We start from the raw sequence: 24,514 nt of genomic DNA, 5'->3' as shown, positions 1-24,514 counted from the left end.
CCTCTGCTTTTGGATGAGTTTTCAGGTCTAGACACCTGGACCAACTCCGGGTGCTTGTGGCACCTGCCCAATTAAGTTGGTCTGGGCTCTCGAACTAGCTCCAGGCGCCTGGACTCCTCTTTTTTTCAGCCTTCTTCCCTATGCGCCTGGACTCCTCTTTTTTTCAGCCTTCTTCCCTACAAGAAAGAGATAGTTCTGTGCAGCAAAAATAAGTATATCATGCAAAATAAAGTTAGCCCAATTCAGTAAAATAGTAGTAATTAGATCCTGTCTCCTCAAGACCAGGATCTAGTTAAGGTCTCAACTTAGGTTTTCCAAATAGACCTAAGTTGGACTGACGCCTACAGTTCCCTCAATCGAGAACACGTCTTCACTGAATCTCTCCTCTAGTTGCTTACCTCCACTTACCAACTACAGTCGCTTGACTTTCCTTTGACCCACCAGGTCTTCCTGCAAGTTGTCAGGTCCACAGACCCAACTGGACTTCGGCCAGTTGTCAGGTCCCACGGACCCAACCAGACTTCCCCTCAAATATCGAGCCCCGCGGACCTATCTAGACTTCCCACCAACTATCGGGTCTCGTGAACCTAGTTGGATTTCATCCTGGTGTTAGATCCTTTAGACCAGTCAACTTCTACACACTTGGTAGAAAAGTTAAACAAACAACACATCTAACTTTAACTTATTTATCATACATCAAAATCATATTATTAATGCAACCTGCACCAATACAAGGAAGAGAAGGTAGCTCAACTCCATGCTAAGAACAAAAGTTTAATCACCCAGCTCAACAACCTCGAAGAAAGGGTTACAAATCGTGACTCTTTAAGGTACGCACTTAACTCCTTTCCGAGAACTACGGAGTGGTCATCCTTAGTATATGCTTACTATATCTCTAAGGACCTCAAGATAAGTACGCTTGAAAGTTTATTCTCTACTTTTGAACTTCACAAGTCTCATTGTGTAGATACTCAGGACATAGAAAAATCAAACAGCATTGCCCTAAAAGCTAAGAAGGACAAATCAGACGCCAACACTTCCTCGATGATGACAAAATGACATTTATAGTAAGAAAATTTAAGAAATTTTTTAGATCTAATAATTTCAATGAAGTGCATGCCAAGAAAAGATAAAAGGAAAAGTGAGATGCTATAACTACAATGAAGAATGACACCTCAAAGATAACTGTTACTTCAAATTTAAGAAGTTATCAAGGGTTAAATTGGTATTATAGATTTCATAAGTGTCAAATAAAAAAAAATAAGAAAATATATAGCAAGAGAATTTCTAATTAATCCAGTAGGTAGAAACATATATTGGATTTCAAAATTATGCTTAGGTTAAATTTTTATGTATATTCTAATTTTTATTTACTTTAATATTTTTATTGCACGCTTAAAACTATCTAAATTTTTTAAATAATTTTTTTCGATTCCTTTCTTTTTTAAATTAATTATATCTTAATTTTTTTTCATGAAAAAGGATGTTATAAGCTATCTATAGAAAAAATTTTAAAATAGTTTGACCGATGTATTATTTCTTATGAATTTTATAACAAAAATAATATTTGTGAAATTAAAATTATTTCGTAAAGTTATTTTTGCAAATTTTATTTTTTATGATAAAACATCATGTTCTCTATCAGAGAAATTTTATCCAAAATATTTTGACTGTTATTTAAATTTCAATAAATGTTTTACCAAATTATTAATTTTTAATATTAAAAATTCTCAAAAAATCAATCTTCAAAATTTTAAATTTTTCTAAAGATATAATTTCTTTTTTACATACTAAGAAAAAGTTGTAAGAATTTTTGAGCTAAAATTTATTTATTAGATATTTTTTAAATATATCTTTCTATAGAAAAGAATTTATTATTGCTTATATTAATTTCTTTTAGTTGTAAAAACTTTATCACTATTTTGGATAAGCATGTTTAACTATTAAACAAATTTTTAGAATTTTTAAATGATTAAAAATAATTTCAAAATTATTTCTTCTAAAACTGACTTTTAAATCATAAAAATTTAATTTTTTAAAAATTAATTCTGAGAATTATTTCTAAGTGTTAGTCAATATTTATATAACCATTAGAATTTTATTTTACCCCTATTTTTAATGTGTTCTAAAGAGGAGAATATTAGATTAAATCTAGAGGAGGTAATTTTTTTTTTTTTTTTTTGCATATTACTTGTTCTAATATTGCATATTTATTAATTACATTTCATGTTTATTTATTGTAATGATTTTACTATTCTTTTTAACCCTAACTTAACTTGAGTTGATCATAAAAAAAAAAGGAAGATTGTAAGTACCCTGGGTTAGTTTTGATGTGATCAACCAAGTTAAGGTAGGCTCTGCATTATTTGATATCTTGCATCTGAATGTGCAGAGACTTCAGAACACAAGAAGTCGAGCGGAAAACATGGCGGACGAGAAGGATAACACAGGAATTGGGTCGACGAGCTCGGTGCATCCGAGAGACTAGAAAGCTATGGAAGAGTACACCGAAGGAGCGAGAAGTACGCGCGCTGTAAGATATCGTAAAATTTAATAATAAATATTATTGGACGAAAAATCTTATTGGATTTTTTCGTAATTTTTAGAAAAATTTTGGGATTTAAACGGAGTCCGTATGACCCATTTTGAGGGGATAGATTCGGAGTACAATGGATGTCAGTTTGGAATACCCAATTAAAGTGAGGATTTGATTGAGTAATTAACTTAGGTTTTAATTACCTAAACCTAAGTTATATAAACCTAATTTTTCTCTACCTACCGATTATCTCCCAAATTCTTCCCCGATTCGTTTTATCCCGAGCTTCACCAGCGACTGACAATCTTCCTCTTCCCCTCTCGGCGTCGCCAGCGCAAGCAATCACCGGAGCTTTGAGGAGGAAGCAAATGTTCGGTTCTTGTTCCTCACCTCTCCCGAACTCCCTCTTGCGACTTCTTTCCATGACGCCGGCGGAGAGGCATTTTCCTCCGCGATCTTGCCTCGCCCGACGCTGTGTCCTAGCATGTAGCTGCCCCTACGCCGGAGTTGATCATCTGTCGCCCTTCTTGTGAGGTTGGATTGGCGACGTCGGTCATCGCCTTCCTATTCTTGGTCGCGGACATCAAGCAATTGCTAGGAGCCGAGCACTCAATTTCACCTCTTCAGCTGATGCCCTAGTCGTCGATCCACAACCAACTGGGTGTGCTGGATATCTGCTGGAGGTCGCCCATTGTGTCGGATCTACGCTTGACATTGCCACTGCTTTCCAATGCCCTAGTGTGGTAGCCGATTTCCTCTGTCTTGGATCGATACTAAAGTGGTCGGAAAGGAAGCTGTAGATCTGGATTTGTGGTGAGTGTTATACCGTATTGGATTAGCAAGATTTGATTCATGTTTTGTTTGGATGGTAAGATTAGGTGTGTGATCGATCTTTGTAGCTTCGGCAAGGATTGGACCACTGGTGGCTGGCTGTAGCTACCAGATTTTTCTTTCCGGCTATCCTTCTACTTGCTAGGATTGGTGTGGGACTCTCCTCTTGCTTTGACGTGAAGCTCTCGGCCAGAACTCCTCCAAACCGCATTGTATGAACCAAACAACATGATTTTGGTCATGTTGGTTGCTACTCAGAAAACCCAATGGCTCCACTGTACAAAAATTTTGTACGTGATCTGAACCTTTCCTAGCTACCATGTGTTCTTTTAAGTTAAACTTGTATCTCCTACGGAACTTAACACGTTTGATTCCAAGTTTAACTTATATGTTCTTTTAGGTTTAGATTTGGATCTCCTGCGGAACTTAACATGTTTGATCCAAATCACCTAGGTTATAAATTCAATTAAATATTAGTTTCCAAAATTGACTTCCAGTACTGCATAGCGAGGTACTTGGCCTTCTTGGATATGGGAGCAACCACCACCAACTAGACAAAGTCTTTTAAGGAAAGTTAATATTTAATTTCCTTATATAACTCTAGGTTAACCAAAAGGAACAATCAAATCACAAGGAAAAAGAAAAAGAACACAACATCGAAATTAAATTCGAAAAACAAGAATCGAATGCCTCTTGTATTTGCTATTTATACAAAGAAAAATTAACTAGTATGATGCGGAAATTAAATACTAGTTATACCTCTTCCTTGTATGCTAAAAACCTCGAGATCTTCTGCCATATCCCTCGCATCCTCTTAGACGTCGTGTGGGCGACGATCCTCCAAGACGAACACCACCGGGAAAGCTTCTCCTCCTTCTTTAGAATTCGGCCACCACCACCACAAAGGAGTAAAAGAGAGCAAAGGGAAAAGAGGGAGAGGGGTCGGCCACTTGATGATCTCCGACAACACAATATCAATTGTTATGTTTTTCAAGGCCTCCCCTTCCCCCCTTTTTATATTAGTTTCCCAACGGAAAATTATGGAAAGAGTTTTATAAATTAGACTCATTCCTATTTCCTTTTAATTTTTTATTTTTCTTTCCTTTTAATTAATCAATCCTAGATTGATTTATTAATTAAACAACTATTTGTTGATGTTTAATTATTTGACCGGCCCCTTGCTTGGGCACCAAGTAAGGTGGCCGACCACTTATTAAAAGGGAAAGAAAGAAAAAACTTTTATAAAATTTAAAAGAAGAAAACTTCTAATAAAATTTTACAAACTCTTTTTTTTTTTCTAATATGGATATTAAAAGGAAAATTTTAAAATTTAAAATCAAGTTTTTAAATTTAAAACATCTCTAATAATATTTCTTTTTAAAAGAAAGTTTTATAAATTTTACAACTCTCTTTAAAAACCTTGTGGCCTAATTTAAATTAGGAAAATTTTATAAATTTTTAAAATCTCTCTTTTTACAAATTATAAATATTTGAGGAAATTTAAAAATTCAAAAACAACCTTCCTAATTTAAATATTGCGGCTGACCCCCTTGCCCAAGGCAAGGGCTGGCCACTTTTAGAGAATATGTGGCCGACCATTGCTTGGTAACCAAGCAATGAACCGACCCTTTCTTGGACACTAAGATAGGCTTTTCTTTGGATGGACTTGAGGCTTTATTGAGGCTACAACAGGGACCTAGAGAAGAAATTAGTTTTGGCCTTCCGATGAGCTTGAGTATCCCGTGCTCGCCCCGAACACACAACTCAAGTTCATCGATAATAACTCATTCCACTAGAGAGTTATTACCGCACTACCGCACCAATCCCAAATTACATTATGGGCTCCTTCTTATCATGAGTGTGTTAGTCTCCTTGTGTTTAAGATTACGAATGTCAACTAATTAAGTGAGTTACTGACAACTCATTTAATTAATATCTAGTTCCAAGAGCAGTACCACCCAACTTTATTGTCATGTTGGACTAGGTCCACCTGCAGGGTTTAACATGGCAATCCTTATGAGCTCCTCTTGGGGACATTCTCAACCTAGATAAGTAGGACACAGATTCCTTCTATAATCAACAACACATACTATAAGTAATATCATTTCCCAACTTATCGGGCATATTGATTTATCGAGCTAAACCTCACCCTTTGATAAGTCAAAGAAATAAATATTAAATATACATGTTTGTTATTATATTAGGATTAAGAGCACACACTTCCATAATAACTAAGGTCTAGTTCTTTTACTAAGTCAGTACAAAAAGAACTTACCTAAATGATCCTACTCAATACACTTAAAGTGTATCAGTGTAATTTATTAGTCAAGATAAACTAATACTTAATTACACTACGTCTATTCTGATGGTTTGTTCCTTTCCATCTTAGTCGTGAGCAATTGTTTATAATTTATAGAGAACCGACAACATGATCTTCTAAGTGTGACTCCGCACTCCATGTTATCTACTATATAAATTAATTGAACAATTACATTTAATAAATAAATATAAACATTTGACCAATGTGATTCTTTATTTCAAAATAAATGTGTACAAAAGCTAAACTTTTAAGTATACACTCCAACAATCTCCCATTTATACTAAAAGTCTAAGCTGCCATATCTGTTGTCATACATCTGATTCCCATCCCCTCCACATGGCGATCAAAAGCTTTCGCCGGAAGGGCCTTAGTGAAAGGATCTGCCAGGTTATCTGCTGATGCTATCTTGGCGACGACAACTTCTCCTCACTTGACGATGTCTCGTATCAGGTGGTACTTGCGCTCTATATGTTTACTTGCCTTATGGGCTCGTGGTTCCTTCAAGTTTGCAACTGCTCCACTATTATCACAATAAATTGTGACGATCTTGGGCAAATCAGGAATCACATCTAAGTCCATTAGAAAGTTCCTGAGCCATACAGCTTCTTTGGCTGCCTCAGAGGCTACCACATACTCAACTTCCATGGTTGAGTCTGAGACGCATTTCTGCTTAACACTCCTCCATGCAATGGCTCCACCTCCTAAAGTAAACACATAGCCTGATGTAGACTTACTGTTGTCCCTATCTGATTGGAAGTCCGAATCCGTGTAACCCACAGGGAGTAAATCGTCTGCTTGGTAAACTAGCATATAATCTCTAGTCCTTCTTAATATATGCTTTACTGCAGTCCAATGTCCTTGTCCAGGGTTACTTTGATATCTGCTAACCATGTCCACGGCAAAACAGATATCAGGTCTCGTACACAACATTGCATACATAAGGCTTCCTACAGCCGAAGCATAAGGAACTGCCTTTATGTCCTCAATCTCCTTTGATGTTTTTGGAGACATCTCTTTAGATAAGGCTACTCCATGCCTAAAAGGTAAGAAACCTTTCTTGGAGTTTTGCATGATAAAACGAGCAAGGATTGTATCTATATATAAAGCTTGGGATAGACACAACATTCTTTTCTTGCGATCCCTTATAACTTTGACCCCAAGGATGTGTGCACATTCTCCTAAGTCCTTCATATCAAATTATTTGGACAACCATACCCTTACGTCTGATAATACCTTGACATTATTGTCAATTAACAAAATATCATCTACGTATAGTACAAGAAATACCACCATGTTTCCGTTACACTTCTTGTATACACAAGACTCATCCGGACACTGAATAAATCCATATTACTGGATTACTTCATTAAATCGGATGTTCCAAGATCTTGAAGCTTGCTTCAGTCCATAAATGGACTGATTAAGCTTGCACACTAGATGCTCTTTGCCCTTTTCAATGAACCTTTCTGGTTGCTTCATATGAATGTTTTCTTCAAGACTTCCATTAAGGAAAGCTGTCTTGACATTCATTTGCCAAATCTCATAATCCATATGAGCGGTAATAGATAAGAGTATCCGGATATATTTAAGCATAGCTACCGGCAAAAAGGTCTCCTCATAATCGATTCCCTCTTTCTGAGTGTACCCCTTCGCAACAAGCCTTGCTTTGAAGGTTTCTACCTTCCCATCTGTCCCTCTTTTCCTTTTATAGATCCACTTGCATCCAATGGCTTTTACACCATCAGGTGGTTCTACAAGTTCCCAGACCTTATTAGAATACATAGATTCTATTTCGGAATTCATTGCCTTTTGCCAAGATACTGCATCTATATCTTGGAGTGCTTCATCATATGTCCGGGGATCTGGTTCATGTTTGCCTGGGATCAAGTCCGAAGACTCACCCAAAAACATGAATCTCTCGGGCTGCCTTACAACCCTCCCACTACGACGAGGCACCGTCTATGGTTGTGTATCATGTGTGACACGTGTTGCAGTCTCTTGTGGTACTTCATCTTGTACTGTTGGTATTGAAGTAGACGTATCATCTCTAAGTTCTTCTAGAACAATTTTACTATTGGACTTGTGATCCATTATATAGTCTTCTTCTAAAAATTAGGCATTGGTGCTAACAATGACCTTCTGGTCTTTAGGACTATAAAATAAACCGCCTTTCGTTCCTCTGGGATACCTCACAAACATACGAACTTCTGTACGAGATTCTAACTTATCAGTATCTTGTTTCAGCACATGTGCTGGACTACCCCAAATCCGAATATGTCTTAGACTGGGCTTCCGCCCATTCCATAATTCTGTGGGAGTAGAAGATACTGATTTAAAAGGTACTAAGTTCAGAATGTGCGCTACTGTTTCCAGAGCGTATCCCCAAAACGAATTTGGTAATTCTGAATAACTCATCATCGATCTAACCATCTCCATAAGTGTCCTATTTCTTCGTTCTGCCACACCATTCTGTTGGGGTGTACCAGGTGCGGATAATTGAGATTGAATCCCGGCCTCTGATAAGTAATTCCTAAACTCTCCTAAGAGGTATTCGCCACCACGATCAGACCATAGTGTCTTGATACTTTTACCTAGACGTTTTTCCACATCAGCCTTGTACTCTTTGAACTTATCAAAGTACTCAGACTTACGGCACATTAGGTAAATGTATCCATATCTTGAATAATCGTCTATAAAAGAGACAAAATGTTCAAAGTCACCTCTAGTCTGGATAGACATAGGACCACACAAATCAGAATGAACCAATTCTAACGCTTCTTTGGCTCTATACCCCTTGGCCTTAAAAGGACTCTTGGTCATCTTACCTTCCAAGTAGGATTCACACGTTGGAAAGTTTTCCAACTCTAATGGACCTAAGAGTCCATCGGCTACAAGCCTTTGAATCCTACTTAAGTTAATATGACCAAGCCTTAGACGCCAAAGATGTGTTTGGTTCATTTCCGAAGGTTCTTTTCTCTTATTAGAGTTAGAAGATGTGTTATTAATTTCCATATTTTGCTTTGTGGGAGAAATTGAATTTAAAGTATATAAATTGCCAACCAATGCAGAACAGATAATCACTTTATTTCTCTTTATAACCACATTGTTACTAAAGGAAACTGAATATCCATCCAAATACAGTTTAGAAACTGAAATTAAATTCTTTCTAAAACTGGGTACATAAAGACAATTCCTTAAAACCAATTTCCTATTCCTATCAAATGATAAGTAGACGTCTCTCACTGTAACAGCCGCCACCTTAGTAGCATTGCCCATGTAGACAGTTATTTCTCTATCAAATAGTCGTCGGGTTTCCTGGAACCCCTGCAAAGAATTGCAGACATGATCAGTGGCTCCCGTATCTACACACCAGGTGCTGGTAGATAACACCGCTAAACATGTTTCAACTACTAGAGTATGAGATATACCTTTATTGTTCTGTTTCCTACGAGGACAGTCCGCCTTCCAATGTCCAGTCTGCTTGTAAATAAAGCACTTGCCCTTCGGCTTCTTTATTCCAGTTTTTTGTCCTGCACCTTGAGGTTTATTTACCTTCTTTGCTGAGCCATTTTGTTTCTTCTTCTTCTTGCCTTTCGGCTTAGAAGTAGAACCATTTTCAGCATAGTGAATTTGAGAATGTTGATGAAACAACCCTTCGGCTGCCTGAAGTTCTGTCAGAAGTTCCGCCAATGAATACATCCTTTTATTCATATTATAATTCAGGCAAAAATGATCAAAACTTCTGGGCAGCGTTTGGAGGATGATATCGACCTGGGGTTCCCCATCAATTTCCCCTCCAAGAACTTGTATTTCGTTTAAGTAAGCCATCATCTTGAGAATATGATCCCTCACGGGAGTCCCCTCAGTCATGGTGGCTGTCATCAGTTTTCTCATTGCCTCTTGCCTAGCAACCCGATTCTGATGTCTGAAGAGTTCCTTGAGATTGTTCATTATATCATAGGCTGTTGGTAAGTCCTGATGCTGATGTTGCAATACATTTGACATCGAAGCCAAGATGTAACACCGCGCCATCTCATCAGCTTTTACCCATTTACTATGATGTTGAATCTCCTCTGGGGTTGAATCATTGCTAGGTGTTTCTGGGCATTCCTCTGACAGTACAAACTTATAGCCCTCAGCAGTTAAAATAATGTCCAGGTTTCTTTTCCAATCTATATAGTTGGGACTAGCAAGTCTGTTTTCTTTTAGAATAATGGCCAGTGGGTTGAAAGTCATCCTAAGAATCACAAAATAAATTTTGGTCAGAACTTTAAATTTAGAATAATATTGATTCCTCAAACAATACTATTTTAAATTAACCAACACCTTAAAACACCGTGAATTTTGTATGCCACGATAGTGTGGACGTATAAAAATTTAACATTTGTAAAAGGAGTGTTTATCCCATTAATTTTATTATCTTGTCAACCTAACTTTTTGACAAATAAAATTAATAATTGGTTTCCTTCGGTCACACAAATAATAACAGTGACTCCGATGGGGAGGATATTATTAGACGTGCCTAAGTGTATACCATTACTTGACACTAAGTCCATTAATAAGATTGTGCCCCTTCCGATGGGAAAGATCACACGCTCTTAATTAATTTCCTATAGTAATCCGAAATGGAAGTTTGGTCTAGTGATCCGCAAACAAACTCATCCGATATGGAGGAAGACACTCAGAGCCAACGCGCAAGTTTATTTGCATCACTTATAAACCAGTAATGGAGACCGTGGAATTCACCAAAATAAATTCCTCTCCAACTTAATTATTTAAAGTGAGGAATTTTGATGATGCTAGCCTACTAAACATGTACACTAACATTCACACATAGCACAATACAAAAGCAATAAATAGAAAAACTAATTTTCAACTATTATGACTTTTATCTATTGTTGTCCTCCGTGTGTCGTCATCCCTAGCTGCTGTCATCTTTGGCCACCGCCACCGGGTCTAGTTGTCGCATCCATCTTACTCCTTGTTCCGCTGCGCCACTCTGATCCTTAAAAGGTTTCCACGCCTTGCAAGATTCGATCCGCGACATAAATAGAATTTTAGATTTTTCGATCCTATATTCCTCGAAGGAATGTACATGTAAACTAGATCGAACATAAAATAAAATTTACATCCATCGATCCTATATTCCATAAAAGGAATGTACATGTATCTAGATCAAAAAATAAAATCCTAATAAAACTAAATACAGCTCCTGTTGTATTTTATAATACAATCATGCACACATAATAAATGCCCTTGGCATGTACAAAGGTCCAATCACACACATAATAACTATAAGCCATAATAGTTGGATTCTGCATCCACAAAGTTAGCACATCCTACTATTAACCTGCCTAAATTATGTATGACATGTGCATAATTAAACTAATACCAAATATACAGAGGCAAAACCCTAGCTCTGATACCAATTGTTAGTTGCTACTCGGAAAACCCAATGGCTCCACTGTACAAAAATTTTGTACGTGATCTGAACCTTTCCTAGCTATCATGTGTTCTTTTAAGTTAAACTTGTATCTCCTACGGAACTTAACATATTTTATTCCAAGTTTAACTTATATGTTCTTTTAGGTTTAGATTTGGATCTCCTGCGGAACTTAACACGTTTGATCCAAATCACTTAGGTTATAAATTCAATTAAATATTAGTTTCCAAAATTGACTTCTAGTACTGCATAGCGAGGCACTTGGCCTTCTTGGATATGGGAGCAACTACCACTGACTAGACAAAGCCTTTTAAGGAAAGTTAATATTTAATTTCCTTATATAACTCTAGGTTAACTAAAATGAATAATCAAATCACAAGGAAAAAGAAAAAGAACACAACATTGAAATTAAATTCGAAAAACAAGAATTGAATGCCTCTTGTATTTGGTATTTATACAAAGAAAAATTAACTAGTATGATGCGGAAATTAAATACTAGTTATACCTCTTCCTTGTATGCTAAAAACCTCGAGATCTTCTGTCGTATCCCTCGCCTCCTCTTAGAGGTCGTGTGGGCGACGATCCTCCAAGACGAACACCACCCGGAAAGCTTCTCCTCCTTCTCTAGAATTCGGCCACCACCACCACAAAGGAGCAAAAGAGAGCAAAGGGAAGAGAGGGAGAGGGGCCGGCCACTTGATGATCTCCGACAACACAATATCAATTGTTATGTTTTTCAAGGCCTCCCCTTCCCCCCTTTTTATATTAGTTTCCCAACGAAAAATTATGGAAAGAGTTTTATAAATTAGACTCATTCCTCTTTACTTTTAATTTTTTCTTTTTCTTTCCTTTTTAATTAATCAATCCTAGATTGATTTATTAATTAAACAACTATTTGTTGATGTTTAATTATTTGACCGGCCCCTTGATTGGGCACCAAGTAAGGTGGCCGACCACTTATTAAAGGGAAAGAAAGAAATTTTTTTTATAAAATTTAAACGAAGAAAACTTCTAATAAAATTTTACAAACTCTCTTTTTTTTTCTAATGTGGATATTAAAAGGAAAGTTTTAAAATTTAAAACCAAGTTTTAAAATTTAAAACATCTCTAATAATATTTCTTTTTAAAAGAAAGTTTTATAAATTTTACAACTCTCTTTTAAAACCGTGTGGCCTAATTTAAATTAGGAAAATTTTATAAATTTTTAAAATATTTCTTTTTACAAATTTAAAATATTTGAGGAAATTTAAAAATTCAAAAACAACCTTCCTAATTTAAATATTGCGGCCGGCCCCCTTGCCCAAGGCAAGGGCCGACCACTTCTAGAGAATATGTAGCCGGCCATTGCTTGGTCACCAAGCAATGAACCGGCCCCTTCTTGGACACCAAGATAGGCTTTTCTTTGGATGGACTTGAGGCTTTATTGAGGCTACAACAGGGACCTAGAGGAGAAATTGGTTTTGGCCTTCCGATGAGCTTGAGTATCCCGTGCTCGCCCCGAACACACAACTCAAGTTCATCGATAATAACTCATTCCACTAGAGAGTTATTACCGCACTACCGCACCAATCCCAAATTACATTATGGGTTCCTTCTTATCATGAGTGTGTTAGTCTCCTTGTGTTTAAGATTACGAATGCCACTAATTATGTGAGTTACTGACAACTCATTTAATTAATATCTAGCTCCAAGAGTAGTACCACCCAACTTTATTGTCATGTTGGACTAGGTTCACCTGCAGAGTTTAACATGACAATCCTTATGAGCTCCTCTTGGGGACATTCTCAACCTAGATAATTAGGACACAGATTCCTTCTATAATCAACAACACATACTATAAGTAATATCATTTCCCAACTTATCAGGCATATTGATTTATCGAGCTAAACCTCACCCTTTGATAAGTCAAAGAAATAAATATTAAATATACATGCTTGTTATTATATTAGGATTAAGAGCACACTTCCATAATAACTAAGGTCTAGTTCTTTTACTAAGTCAGTACAAAAAGAACTTACCTAAATGATCATACTCAATACACTTAAAGTGTATCAGTGTAATTTATTAATCAGGATAAACTAATACTTAATTACACTACGTCTATTCTGATGGTTTGTTCCTTTCCATCTTAGTCGTGAGCAACTGTTTCTAATTTATAGAGAACCGATAACATGATCTTCTAAGTGTGACTCCGCACTCCATGTTATCTACTATATAAATTAATTGAACAATTACATTTAACAAATAAATGTAAACATTTGACCAATGCGATTCTTTATTTCAAAATAAATGTGTACAAAAGCTAAACTTTTAAGTATACACTCCAACATGTCAGAAACCAGAGATTGACTCACGGGTAAGTTGCTGGTTTAGAGGTTATGCATCAGTATTGGATCTAATGCTTTTTGTGGATGTATTGATTTTGTTTTAGGGCATTTGATCCCTTATTTAGTACCGATTTAGGTGATGGTTTAGATGGCAGAGGCCAAATGATTCGGCAGTGAATCTCTTCAGTTGGGAGTTGATGGAGAAATCATCTAATTCGGAATTGGATTAAGGGGTTAGGTTAATTATTTCGATTAGGGGTTTCCCTAATTAGATTGGGGAGTTTTATTTAGCTATTTGCTACCTGTGTAATTAGCTAAATATATTATGTGATCGCAGGACTTAGGATCGGGACGAGCGTCTCGATGTTGGAGTATTTGACACGATCTACGTATAAAGGCGGGTATTTCTTTATTTGCCTCTATGTAGATTTTCTTTGAGCTTAGTGCATGGTTGTTATTTGACGGATTAGGTTACTTTACCTTATATATATCGTGTTCAGTTGCTATTTTTCCTGCTTGTTACTTTTGCTTGAGCTTAGAGATGATCTATTTAATTCATGTATTGTCTCAACTCTTGATATCTACTCTGTTGTGATTACACGTGTAGAGTAGGTCTTGTAGGGATTGTCGGGGTGTTAGTATTACCATGCTGATTGGGTATATGATGTGGTCTACACATAGGTTGGTATGCGTGATAGGAGTCATCGTGTTGACTATACATTTGCATGTCGTATGTACACATGTATTTGTTATGTACTTCTGGAGGAGTTGTGTTGACTGTAGGTTTGTTGTATATACACGAGTCTGATGTATTTACTGGAGGATGCATGCTGATTGTACTTATGTTCTGTGTACACGTGTCTTGTGGAGTTATTGGAGATTTTTGGTTGATTATACATGTGTAGTTGTGTACATATGTTTGGTAGGATACGTGGAGGTATCATGACGATTATACTCATGTTGGAGGTATTTATGTGGTTTAGATTGTTGCATGGATGATGATGTTGTCTGTATCATGATTATATATCTATATCATGTTCATCATTTATTGCATGCTGACGACTCTTGTCTACCTTGTTGTGAGAAAGAGTCGTGAGTCATAGCTAGCGCCGCACACTCGACCACTCATGGGTAGTGGTAGTTGGAGCAGTTGCCGCTGTCCTGTCCTGCTCATTAGGCTGCTCAGTGTGTACTCTGTCCGCCTCGATCACTCTTGCGTAGTGGGTCTGGAGGGTTCAGTAGTCAGGGGGCTTATGATGTGAGTAATCAAGGACCCTGATGCTATGTAGTTAGATAACTACTTAGCGTACCAAACGCCTCAGCCGCTTTATAGCGGTTATGCCCCGTTGAGGTTAGTATGGTTTGTCACGGACCCAAGCCTTTCGGCCATACAGGGGTCGTGGTGTCTGGAGAGGTGTCGGGGGTGACCATGGAGCATGCATACGCAGTTATTATTCTTGCATTTGATGCGCGGTGCATCTGCATTTGCATACATGCCTAGTAGATACTAGTTGCATGTGTTTGTGGTATGTTGCATTTGTTTGAGATATGATTGTTGCATATGGTTGTCATGCTGCATACATGTCATTTATTTTACATGTATATGCAGTCGTATTTATATTGCACAGGTGTCACGGGTATATCTGTTGCAGATCCAGTGAGTTTACTGATCATTGTACCATGTGTCGATTCCAGATTGAGTATGTATCCATCATTATGTTAGTTGTGGTTTGTACAGTTTATATATCAGGATATTATGTCAGATATGTTTATGTGCATTGATTATGATAGTATGATCATGTTCTTTATTCCCTATTGAGACTGTATACTTTTGATCTCCATGTTTGTTTTATAGACCATGCACTATCTTGTCTATTACCCGCTGAGTTACCTATACTCACCACCGCATGTATACATTTATGTTTTCAGGTAACTTGTAGATGGTTGATGTCGCTCAGAGTATCCTGTCTGTCGGGTCCTACGTCACATCCGAAGACCGTTTTGGGTTTTATATATGTTTTACTTGTATTTGGTAATTGCTGTATTTGATGTGTTGTTGTATTTGTTGTTGTGGTTGTTGTATAAAGCCTAGCCGGTTAGCAGTGTGTTGATTGTGTTGTATTGGGCTTTCCGTTATCGTTTTTCCGCTGTGTTGTTTTTAATGCAGCCGAGTGGGTTGTTATATATATATAACTGTGTGGTTGTTGTTATATTTGTCCAGCCGTGTAAGCTGAGATTATTAACTGCGTGGTTGTATATATATTCCAACCGCATGTGGCTGATGTATATTTTGTTTGTAGTGATGTTTCATATTGTCACCGGTACAGGGGAGATGCTGTCGGATTTTTCTCTGGCAGGAACTCCTTTGGGGGTGTGACACGCGCATCACTTCCGACTGACGAGAAGCCAGAGTGAAAGCCTACTCGAGGAGAAGGCCGAAGTTGGGTTCGGATGAGCTCAACTCTTGAAGGTCAAAGCATCACCCAAAAAATATCAGCTAAGGAGCTGGTCTACCTCAAGGAAGGCACCTTCAATGACTTAGAAGGCGCCTTTTGTTGGTGCAATCAGCCTCTTGACAATACACCTAAGTCTGGTTAGTTTGACCAAGAGTTTATCCAAACATGATTTAATGTTTGGAAAAGAGAAGTTTAGTCAGGACTAAATAACTAGGAAAAGTCCTAACTTAGTTAGGCAAGGATAAGTCCTAGTGAGTGAAGCTAGGCAATGAAAATTCTAGGGAGAGGTAACCTTAGGTAGTGGAAGTCCTAGTGAGTGAAGTTAGACCCTAGTGAGTGAAGCTAGGTGGTGAAAATCCTAGGAGAAGGTAACTTTAGGTGGTGGTAGTTCTAGTGAGTGAAGATAGGAAGTGGAAATCCCAGGGGGAGGTAACCCTAGGTAATGGTAATGTCTTGGATACAATCCAAGCATGAAGCCTAATAGGTCGGGCAGACTTACAGGAGTGCGGCTTGATCCTAAGGGATTGATCCGTAGGTGCTAGACTTGGAGGAGGAACCTCTAGCCAAAAGGTAAGCCTAGTAGGTTGGATAGGCTTACAGGAGTTCAGCTTGATCCTAAGGGATTAACCCTTAGGTGGTAGACTTGGAGGAGAGACCTCTAAGCAAAAGGTAAGCCTAGTAGATCAAGTAGACTTACAAGATTAAGGCTAAGGTTGCTTGTTTGTGTATGTTTGGTTGTTTTGTAGGAACCTAAAGTTGGAAGCAAAACAGAGAGAAGATAAACACAAATGGATGAACTAGACTTGACTCGGGTTGAACTAGACCTAAATCAGTTCAAATAGATCTAACCAATGATTTAGTAGACCAACTGCGCTTGGTCTAAATTGCTAGAGTTGTGAAATGTTAATATGGAAGATGATGTGGTAAAAGATTTGGTTTATCTTTATAATTTGGATGAGGATAAGGATAAGCCAGATGATATGAATAGAGATAAGCCTTGATCCATATATTGCTTTATCCAGATATGCTTCATCTAGATATAACTTCATCCAAATAAGAGTTGATACAGATAAGGATCTGATCCAACTCTATGAAAAGAGATGAAGACTCTATGTTCAATATATCACTTCTTCTACTACTCATATTCCATGTGCTCTAAAGGAAAGCTACGACGCGAAGCTTTGCTATCGTGGAAGCTCTAGAAAGGGTACGGTGCACTCTGGACTTCCGGATCGGGTCAGCAAAGTTTTTGTTTGTATTTCTTTTATTACAAGCTATATTACTTTATCATTCTTTTATGCTTGTACTTGATAAACTGTAAGATAGGTTTCTCCATCTCCGAAAAGTATTCGAAAAGGAACCCCTAGTGGACTCACGCTTGAGTGCGTAGGCCTTGGATGCATTGACCCTAAGGGGTTGGAAACCAAGTAAATCCTATGAGAATTATTTTTTCTGTACTTTATTTTATATTTCGCTGCTACTAATGACTTTGATAGAAATAATAGAAGAAATTGTAAAGAAAGAGACAAGTAGAGATTCACCCCTCTCCCTCTCAACCGTATCGATTTTACACCTTCCATGAACAGTGCCGAAGGTGCCTTCTAGCCTATTGGAGGCACCTTCGGATGACCATTGGCTGAAGATAAAATTTTATCTTCGGAGAAAACACTTCTTTGATTGAAGGCGCCTTCCAGTTTTGGATAGAGTTTTTCATGAGCTATAAAAAGACCCCTGAAATTAGGAAATAGACAACAACTTCTGTATTCATTTCCTAGCAACTTTCTAAGCTACCAAAGAGTGTAAGAATCTTCTCCACCTTCAACGAATGAGATCTTTTGAGTGATTTTATCAGTCTTAGATTAACAACCACCTAGGTTGTAATCAAGTAAATTTTGATCTTCTTATGTATTCCTTTTATAAGTTGTTATTTCTTTTATGTTAATTATTTTGGTAAATTAATTGTGCTTACTAATCAAAGTCAAAAGAACGAGAAAGGGTTGAATTTTATTTTAGGCTAATCACCCCTCTCTAGCCAGCTGCATCAGGACCAACATCTAAAAATAGTCATGATTCATAAAATTTGATTAGTAGTTATGTTTCCATGATGATTTCTCAATTAGATTTCAGTTACTAGATAAGACTCAGATCATGTCAACCCATTTGGAAAATTCATTATCCCTATATTTGCATTTATACATTTGCATTGGTGTCAATGCTACACATTTAAAGTACAAAAAAAATCATTTGAATAAGTGATATAAAAAATAATTGTCGTGAGTAGAAACTAGTAAGGTACCCCTTTGAGATCAAGTTAGGTTACTGGGAAAATAACTGCTATATTTCGATTGATTATGAACCCTCCTTTGAGTCCTTGTGTAGTTTGAGAATGATGAACCATGCATGTAGCATGTAAGTGTCTATCACCAAGAGCATAAGGAACATAGATAACGATTTGACTAGGCTTAGAGATTGAAATTTAAAAAATTTAGGTCACTCATCACATTGAGAATGGAGGACTTCTTCATAGGCCACACTCAAATTACTTTATTATCATTCTCATCAATAAAATTATTTGATAGAGTTCGATTGATTCACTAGGGATTATGATGCACTATACTGACACATGTGTTCAGATTGCAAGTTTTTGCTAGAGGACAAGCAAAAGTTTTAAGCTAAGGGTGTGATTTGTGTAGATTATATATGTTTTTATGCATTATTTGATGCACATTAACTTGTATTTCTTGATTATGATTTATGTCATCATGCTCTATTTTATCATTTTATCAGCATGATTACTCATTTTGTTTGAAGATATACTTTTGACTTGTTTGCATTGCAGAACATGTTTTGGAATGAAAATGGAGAAAAAACAAATATCAAAGCAGCTTTGGAGAAAAATCAACGAACATGATCGTGCCCCTTGGCACGACCGTGTTCTTCAAGCTAAAACGGTCGTGTCCCAAAGGCATGACCGTGTCTCTCAGGAGCACTTCCAACATAACCCACAGGCAGGTCGTGCCCCTGAGGCACGACTGTTGTTCGCTCTCCGCAAGTGTACGGAAATGTCGCAAGTAATATAAAAGATTATCGTATCCATAGGGACTGGAATAAGCACTAGAAATGTCTCAATGCGAATTAGCTAAACAACTATCCAATCGTTTCAAAAGCAAAGTAAAGGTAAACAAATCTAATCTTAAAGATCAACAAACAAGAGTTTAGTGTTTTGGGTTATGATAAAGGGAGATTCTAGGAGTTTCGGTTTCTTTGTAAGATTTCTTGAATGTAAATGGTTCACCAATTCTTATCCCTCAATTGCCAAACATGTAGAAAGTTGCCGGTTCTCTCTTGCAATAGACAACCGGCTAGGGACTGAGAAATGTATCTAAATAGGATTAATTAGACATGAACCTACGTTGTCCTTACACAGAAGCGCACCTATTACTATGCCTTCCTCGGATATCAACATAGAAGCCCACAACTTATTAATCTATCAAGATACAAGAAACTAATCACAAGATCCATCCTACTCTCTTGAATATTCCCATTTCCTCTTCAAGATTATCTCTCAAACGTCCTTACACGGGCTTGCACATCACGTGGATCCCTCGGATGATCGAGTGAGAGTTTATCTTTACAAAGTCCACAAGAAATTCAAACAATCAATCAAGAATGAGAATTAAGCACAAATCACCATTAATCATTCAAGATCTAATTGATACAAGCAAGACAATGTCATTGAAACAAGAAAATGGCAAATCCATAAGAGATTACATCAATCCACCATACAAATACTCCCTTAATCCTAGAATACAAGATCTACTCCATGAATCGAGGAAGAAAACCCGAAGAAATAGAAATTACAAGCATTTCTTAAGTCCCCAATCCAAGAAATCAAGAAGAGGGGGAAAGAGAAAACTTATCTACGAAGAAGCCTCGTCTTCGGATCCAATCCTCGCTCCGGAGTCAAAATCGTCGAGATCTCCCCTTGAATCGCCCAGAAATCCTCCCAAGATTGGGAGGAAACCACCAAATCTTGCTTTCTCCCAAAGGGGGAGAGATCCCCTTTCAATTCATGAAGGAAGGTTTAAATAGAGGAGGAAATCGGGCGCCACACGGCCCCTCGACACGGCCGTGTGAGATCCACACGGCCATGTCCAGTTCCTTCTCTGCCGATGCTGCACGGCCGTGTGGTGCACACGGCCAAGGCCCTCCGGCTCTCTGGAAATGCTACACGGCCGTGTGGTGCACACGGCCACCACCTGCTTGGCCTCTGGAAACCTCACACGGCCGTGTAGATCCACACGGCCACCACCTGCTTGGCCTCTGGAAACCTCACATGGCCGTGTAGATCTACACGGCCATGTCCTGCTTGGCCTCTGGAAACCTCACACGGCCGTGTACAGGTCACACCCCCTTGCATGGCCCTTGCACACCCCCTTGCCTGACCCTTGTCATAGCTCTAAATTGCAATGCTTCATTTCAGCGTCTTTTACACCATCAAGATGGGGTTTTCTATGGTTGAAGTCTTCATCTAAGTTGCAGATCTTGAGGTTATCTACAACCCAGTATAAAGAACAGCCCAAATCTCCAACCGAGCACAAAGTTATGGCCGTTTTAGTTTTAGTCTGCAGTGCAGAAAACCTCACACGGCCTTCACACGGCCATGTGAAGTTCACACGGCCCCAACATGACCCCTACACGGCCTTAACACTCCCATGTGAGTTCTACACGGTCAGAACATGAAGAAAACATAGTTTTGCATGGCCATGTCACTCTGGAAGCTCTAGACTTCATTTAAACTCTGTTTTTACTCCAAAAAACGTCCTGTCAATCAAAATAAGCAAAGAGTAGATCTCCGAACAGAATATAATGAAAGTATGATATTCTAATGAAATAGGGTGCAATAAACATAGATTATGCCAATGAAATACAAGTAGATGTGCGTCAAAGTATGCATAAAAGAGTATATAATCTACGCACATCACACCCCCAGACTTAAACCTTTGCTTGTCCTCAAGCAAAATGCTGCAGTCTAAATTCATATGTTCTACAACATATTCATAAAACCTAGTGCACTTTTCTAATTCTATCAAAAAGTTTCATTAACAAGCGTGATCATGGAAACAAGTAAAGTATGGTTCAAGCATAAGAATCTTGTGCACAGTGTAAAAGTAACTCAACACCCTTCAAGTTTCAATCCATGTCCTAGTCAAGTCGTCATCAAATTTGAATTCCTAATGTTTCCAGTGAAAGACAAGTAACCAGTGATAGGCACTTACTCACCATTCACTTAGTTCATATTTCTTAACTAACCCAAGGTCTCAAAGGTGTGCTCAATCTCAAGGGAAGCTAAGCAGTCATTTCCCCAGTAACCTAACTCGGTCTCAAAGGGGTGACTTGCTAGATTCCACTCATGACAACTGTTTTTTATATCCTTTTTTTTTTTTTAAGTGTTTGCATTGTGCAAAACTTATTCACAAATGTACTTTTAGCACACATGTTGGGATATTTTGATTTTTCCAAATGAGCTTTAATGATTTGAGCCTCATCCAGTAACCAAAATGAAAGTTGAGAAATCACCATGGAAACCAAGTACTAAGAAAACAAGATGAATCATGACTATTTCAATGACATCAACTATTCAAGCATCAAGCACAAGTGTAGTGAAAATAAAATCCTTAAGGTTGAACCAAAACTAAAACTCATCACCATAAGATTCTTAGCTTATTAATGCTTCCCAAGATAGAAAAAAGAACTACACAAAGTTTACTACTAGCACCATTCAAACATCTTGAATCAAGACAATAATCGTGCTAACATTTCACTTGAATCCAAGAAAGCATATAAGTGAAGATTTGGTGTTCTCAAGATGTATGCCACAAAAAATCAAAACAAAATGCAAGACATAAGCAAAAACAAAAACAAACAAAGAAAATCAAATGCATCTAATGCATCCCCCCAGACTTAAATTTTTCATTGTCCCAATGAAAACTAAAAACAATGTGGAGGAGATTTTAAGAGAAGTTACCAAGTGATGAGCTCCAAATGGTTGACATTCATGTTTTTAAAGATACTCCTCCATCCAATACTCACATTCCTCCACAACTTTGAATTCTACAACAATAAGATAGACAAGAAAAATTAAGTAGAGGATACATGTTTATTATAAAGAGAGAACTAAAGACATAAAAGAAAATAAGGAAAATGAACTTGGGTTGCCTCCCAAGAAGCGCTTGTTTAAGGTCATTAGCTCGACCACCTCATTAGATTCATCTAAATCTTGCTCTTGGAGGGGTAAGATATTTTAGAACCCTCCTACCAAGGGCTCTTATTATGGAGGGAGCTTTCATCAAAGGAGCTACAAAGTAAAGTATAACTCTCTCCATCTTCGTCTTCTTGGAAATTTTTTTCAGGTGGTCGAAGACGGTTCAGATTGAGCTTCCAATTATTGGCCCATGTGAAATCTGCACATCCAAAAGAAAAACAAATCTCCCACAAGCATATTATATAGTATAGAACTAGAACCATATCAAGATAAGATGAATAAGTAATAAAAACTGAATCACATCCAACAAAGTCAATTATAGGTACCTCCATAAAGTTTTCCAAAAGATCACAAGAAATACTAACCTTACTTTGCTGAGAAATACCTGAAATTTCTAAACATGTAAATGTGACTTCCTCTAAATCAAATGATGGTTCTGGCTCTAGCTTAGGTGTTGATGATATCAATGATGGTGATTCTTGAGACTCTACTAGCTCTGTATAAGTCCCAACACATTGTTCCTCAACATGATCAATTCTTAGATCCTCTAAGGGTTGTCTTGACAAAGGTAGTGATCCTTGAGATGCTGCTTCCATAACACAACTCCCTACACATTCTTCCATATCGTCATCATCATCAACACATACATCAAAAAATAAACCAACATCTATGTCCTCAATAGGAGAATCAATAACAAGAGGATCAATAACTTCACTTGCAGTTTTAAGTTGATCTACCACATCACATTCATCATCTGAAAATTCAATGTCACTATAACACCTTATAAAATTTTGAGGTAGATCTGAAAACTTATTTACCACTACATTATCAATAAAATCCTCATCTGAAAAATCTTCATCGTCATATATATTTAAAAATCTACACTCAACCATATTAGTGTCACAGGATTTGCCGAAGTCTTTATTTTCATTTACCCCCACTAACCTTTGTAGAAAAGGAACCCTTAGTGAAGGTCCCGGGAAAGACTGAACTCCCTTTTTCCCAAATTCCCTTTGGGCTTTTGGAGGAGGTCCAACTTGCTTATCTAATGTTGGTGTGATTAATCGTTATGGGAAAGGTACTTCTGGCCTTTGGGAATTTCCTAGATAAATGGAATTGAGTTCTTGTGATCTTCTATTATTCTTCACCTTAATTCTAAACATGTCATTCTTCGGAAGTTCTTCATGATTTTTGCCACTTCTCAACCCCACATCATCACACTTTTCATTAGATCTTGACTGTGTAGGAGGGGGATCTTCTTTAAACCATTTTGAAACAATTCTATCAAGCTTTGCCCCCAAATGTTTGAACTCCTCACTCTGTGACTTGTGAATTTCAACATTTTTAGGTGGTTGAATTTCATTTTGTTTGACAGGCTCTCTTACATTTATGGCTTTCACTTTTTGAATATCTGAGGGAAATTCCATCCAACTTTTGTTCGACCATTCACGGAGGTTCAATGTCACTTGATCAATTAACGAATAAGCTTCATCTACACTTTTGTCCATAAAAGAACCTCCAGCTGATGAATCCAATAAAGTCTTGTCTGAGAAAGAAATTCCCCCATAGAATATGTGCAAAATCAACCATTTTTCAAAACCATGATGAGGGCACTGTCTTTGAAGACTCTTGAATCTATCCCATGCTTCAAATAATGATTCTCCATATGCCTGAGCAAAATTTGTTATGCAATTCCTCATATACACCGTTCTACTTGGAGGGAAAAATGATTCAGAAATTGCTTCTCCAATTGTTCCCAACTTGTGATGCTTTGAGGACAGAGAGAATATAGCCAAGTCCTTGCTTTATCCTTGATACTGAAAGGAAATGTCATCAATCGAACTGCATTTGCTGATACTCCTTCGCATTTCACCAAATCACAAATCTCTAAAAATGTTTCAAGATGCAGATAAGGACTTTCTGATACTTCTCCTCCAAATTTGTGACCTTGTATCATGAAAATTATCTCTGGGTCTAGTTGGAAACTTTCTGCTTCAATTTGAGGGTGCACAATGGGAGATAAAAATCTTGCAGAAAAGGGTGTAGAAAAATTTCTCATGGGCCTGCTTGACATGTTAGTGCTCATGGATATTCAAGAAGAAAAAGAAAATTATCAAGAATCAAAAACAAGAAATAAAATGCAATATGAAAAGCAAGAAAGCAAATGCAGAATTTAAATTGCAAGAAAGAAAGTGCATAATGAAAACAAGAAAGAAAAGATAAAAGGAAAAAGAAAAATATCTAGAATAATTCATATGCTAAAAATTGCAAGATATGTTTACAAAAGAAAATAAGAAAGAAACTAGATCAAAAGAGAAAACAGAGAAAAGTTAGAT

At 37.3% G+C, this 24,514-nt stretch overlaps 1 non-coding gene across 1 annotated transcript; it reads left to right on the top strand.

Moving 5' to 3' along the window:
• The first annotated feature begins 23,774 nt into the window (after window positions 1-23,774).
• LOC122022013 lies at window positions 23,775-23,880 on the top strand. The gene has a single exon (XR_006122763.1). It is a non-coding gene; the product is annotated as a small nucleolar RNA R71 (small nucleolar RNA).
• Window positions 23,881-24,514: the final 634 nt, after the last annotated feature.

This window comes from Zingiber officinale, chromosome 9A (genome assembly GCF_018446385.1).
Source record: "Zingiber officinale cultivar Zhangliang chromosome 9A, Zo_v1.1, whole genome shotgun sequence".
In the NCBI taxonomy this organism is placed as follows: domain Eukaryota; kingdom Viridiplantae; phylum Streptophyta; class Magnoliopsida; order Zingiberales; family Zingiberaceae; genus Zingiber; species Zingiber officinale.
Note: the sequence above shows the minus strand (reverse complement) of the source record. Positions and strands in the feature narration are given on the sequence as shown.